Raw genomic sequence first — 4565 nt, 5'->3', positions numbered from 1 at the left:
TAAGACTCTGGCCCAGGGGTGGCTTCTGACACGCCAGTGGCGCCCAGGCTTTCATCGTTAAAGGCAAGTCTAATTTCCCCAATTAAGCTGGTTGACAAGCAATATGACATGTGCCTAGGAGGGAAATCTCTCCTTCACATTTTATCAACATTTCTCATGACTAGAGCGGCCTTTCTATAACTTACAGCTGAGCAGTGCACTTTCCCATGCCGTCAGGGGTGAGGAGGTTAGGACTAAAGTATTGTGCCAGTTGTTTTTCACACAAGAATTCCTGCACACTGCAGTTCAGCTGAAAGAATCCAGCCTGTTGAAAGAGAAGGAGCCCCCTTCTTTGCTCCCACCATCTCTCTAATAAATGCAACGCCCACCACTTGAGTAGGCAGCTCAGTTTAACCCGACATTGATCTGGACAAGTTGCAACACTAATTGGGGAAGAGGAGACCCCCTCCTCTGTTTACCGAAGCCAGGGAGTCTGTAAATGAAACTTCTCTCCTGCCGAAGTTGGGTAATGGAAGCTGCTATTTACATTTGTCGCACCCAAAACACAGCCGGCTGCTTCCCATGAGAATGTATTTAGCCTCACCTCGAAACACAGCAATATTGGCTTCACAACCTGAACGTTCACAAGGCGTGAAAAGAAATGAGTGTAACTTGTGAAGACTGAAAGATGAGTGACAGCTTAGAGATTATTTTTTCATATTACAGTAAACTCTGTTATCTGGTATTTAACTAACCAGAATTCTCATCTAACCAGAATCGCCCTGTGTATTCACTGTTCTGCGGCATGTACTATCCTCAAAATGATTGTGTTTCTATTTATCTTAATTTGCTTTTGATTACTGCATATCAATATTAATATGAAGTCAATACAGAGTTTGTTATAGTATAGTATGGGGTATGGCATTAGGTAGACCTAATTATAATAGTAACTCTCAAGCAACCAGAAACTACTTTTTTTTACAGAATCCACCAATCCCCTTGGATGCCGGATAATGGGGTGTTCACTGTATTGAACTATATAGGAGTGTAGTAGGGGAAGCAGCTAGTTGTTCCATTCTACCAATGGTTCAAGTTTTAATGAATCCTGGAAATGTCATTTATTGGTCACCTCACCCCAAAACTAATCTTTTGGCTTTGATTTGGTCCTGGCATGCTGATTCACATGCCGGCATCTTTTACCTCTAAAGAAACTTTTGGAATTTTTTTCCCAAAAACAAATCCTGTTATGTGGTCGTTTAGCAGCCAAACATGGTCCCATAATCCTGCAACAAATATTGTTCATGATGCAGAAGAAAGGGCAGTGACACAAAAGACTGTGGGAGAGCTTATCATGAGGGGTTGATTTACTAAAGGCAAATAAGCTGTTCACGTTGCAAGGGAATTTGTACTTTTGAGGGGACGTTTCACTTAGCTTAGTGAATGTGGTGAAAGTTTACTTTGCAACAAAAATACCCAACGAAATGAAAAAAGCAGGATATTTGCTTGTACATGATTGTGTGAGGGAGACAGCAGAGCTTCACCTCATTCATTAAGGGCTAACATCCTCTGCAATATGCCAACCCATTTGCCTTTTGTAAATAAACTCCGTAGAGTCTTCAAAAGACTATGGCAAGATTTCAGAGGATTGGGGAAATATATTTACTATGACACATAGTTCTGTCATATCCACATTCTATCAGGATAAAAATTACAAAATATTGTCTAGACGGTATAGATGCCCAGAAAGAGTTAAACATATAAGCCCAGAAATGTCAGACAGATGCTGGAGATGTGGTATTGAGGAGGGAACGTACCTGCATATCTGGTGGAGCTGTCCCAGACTACAACCGTACTGGGAATCAATATTTGAAGTATATCGCTCCATAGGGACCCTAAACTTGGAAATGGATCCTTCAATTGCAATATTATCACTAATTCCTGGTCCCATAAAACAGACAAAGACAGGCATTATAAGATTTGTATTGGCTGCAGCTAGAGTCAATATTTCACGTGGATGGAAATCTGTGGACCCACCATTATTAGAGAGTTGGGGGAATATAATCGAAGAAATAAGATACATGGAGAAATTAAGCGCTAGAGATGCAGATAGGAAGGATAAATATGATAGGATTTGGGAGAAGTGGGAAGTCTATAGACAGACAGTGGAATTTGGGAGATCGGTAAAAAAAGATAGAGAGGAAAGGAAGAGGTATAGAGGTGGAGTAACCCCAGAGTCATAGGACTATATACAAGGGTTAAACGGTAACCAGTTAAAGCCTAGCGAGGTATAAATAAAATTTATATTGAGTTATTATTTATAAGATTTTATAACATTTTGACCTGTAATGTTTGAAAGGTAAGAGAAGAAGGACAATAGTTGCTAGGGAGAGGGGAGACCCTTCTCACAGGGTTTGTAACTTTAATTTAGGGGGTTATATTTCTAGATATAGGATACACATCATGACACATAGCGATTATATGATAGTGGGGGGGACAGGGGGGAGATAGGAGATAAAGGGGAAACACATAAATACAGTAGTAGAAAATGGTTTTTGGGGTTTATGGATATTATAGCACAGGTCTCACATAGGGTGAGAACACAATTAGAGTAAGGTATATATATAATGGAAGGATCAAGAGGGCAAGTTGGTCTTAGGACATGGTGGAGAGAATTATCACGGAAAGGGTTTATATAATTCACTTAGCAACTTATTCCCCCTCCCTCCCAGAAGAAAATATGGAAGTAGAATAAATGGGTGAAGAATGTAGAAGAGAAGAATTAGATGATATGAGATTGGGTAATGAATGTATATAGATATAAGATATATTAAAGCCAAGTGGTAGACATTTAATATGGAGAGATGTATAATACATTTTATGTATAGACAGCATTATATTGTAGTATCTCTAATTTTGAAGAATTGTATAAATGTGTTTATTGGAAATAATAAAAATATATTAAACCAAAAGACTATGGCAGGAAGAGGATTCCCCCCCTCCCCAAACACTTACAGTTTTGCTCCAACTCTCTCAGCTCTGTTTAGTACAAGATCACAATGCTCTGTTGTCTGTTTAGTACAAGATCACAATGCTTTTGAAGGAAACAAACTTAAAATTTAAATATGAAGGAAATCTTCAAAAAAATACTTCTCTAGTTCTGTGTTTGTCAGTCCTGTACATATGTCACCCTAGCAGCATTTTAAAGGTTAAATGTTCAAAGTGATTGTTAAAGAAAAATGTGTCATTAAGAGCAAAATGTAAGCATTTTTTGTTGATCTCCTCTTCTTGAAAATGTAAGTTTCCGGGCTGTCATTTTGCTGCTTTGCTTTACAGTAGAAATGAAGCCAAAACTTTCTTTTAGTTTTGGATGGAGTGGTGAGGGCTGAGAACACCTATCAGTTTTTTTTTTAATTGATGTCTGTATCCTAACTATGCAGATTCACCCTCTATTGATCCTGGTGACTGCTCTCATCAGGGGTGAAAGTGAAAGAAGATCCCAAATTTTGGGTTGTCACCAGAACAGGTGACCACACTTATCAAAGGTTCCTTGACACAGTTGCGTGCCTTCCACATATATCTGCAAATGTATGCAACTAAAACCTCTGTTTTTAACCTGAATAGCTGAAGCTGGACTTAAACATAATCAGATGTTGTCTAAATAAAATAGGCATGGCTGTTCTTTCTTCCAGATCTGTGCAGCAATCCAGTGTGAAACGTTGCCTCTTTGCAGGAGCTTCCTGTAATAAAGACCGGTCACTGCTGCTCTCTTTACTTGTGGGTTGTCTGGTCTTGTATCCACCCCCTCTGTAGTTTTCTGCAGACAGCATGTACAGGGTGTAGCTTATAGGTCCCTCCCACAGCTCTGCTCAGGCTAAGTGCACCACAATGATGGTGTCACTGTTACTTTGTCAAGTAAACATTTGGTGCACATAAACTGGATTTGTATTCCTTGCGGCCACTGAGGAACACATTTAAATACACAATGTTGGGACTGGAGTTCAGCTTTAAACAGATTTTTTTTTTTTTGCTGGGTAGCTTGGAAGTGTGCCGAGCACCCCGTTTGTACATTGCTCTGCCCATGTGCACCTTTCTCTGCTAGCTAGTTTTAACACATTAGAGCAGCTGCCATGTTTGTCTTTGCCGCTTTGGGCTTCTAGTGTAGTGTTGTCTCCAGGAGAGCCTGCTTTCTGTTTATGCATTGTTATGTATGTTCCACAGTTGGTGGAGTGACTGCTTCTGAAGGCTTTTAGTGTATTATCTTCTAGAACTATATTCACGTCTTTAGAAAAGCCTCCTCCTCTCCCATCTATTTACCTGTATAATCCAGGCAGCCTGTAATATACACCAATCAGCCATGACACTATGACCACTGAGAGGTGAAGTGAATAACATTGATTATCTCATTACAATGTCACCTAGAAGTGGGTGGGATATAGTAGGCAGCAAGTGAACATTTTGTCCCTGAAGTTGATGTGATGGAAGCAGAAAAAATGGGCCAAGTGTAAGGATTTGAGCGACTTTGACAATTGTGAAGGCTAGATGACTGGGTCAGAGCAACTCCAAAACTGCAGCTCTTGTGAGATGTT

The sequence above is a fragment of the Nanorana parkeri genome, unplaced genomic scaffold (assembly GCF_000935625.1).
Source record: "Nanorana parkeri isolate BGI_ZX_2015 unplaced genomic scaffold, ASM93562v1 scaffold289, whole genome shotgun sequence".
Lineage (NCBI taxonomy): Eukaryota > Metazoa > Chordata > Amphibia > Anura > Dicroglossidae > Nanorana > Nanorana parkeri.
The sequence above is the reverse complement of the archived record's forward strand: the minus strand, read 5'-3'. Positions refer to the sequence as shown.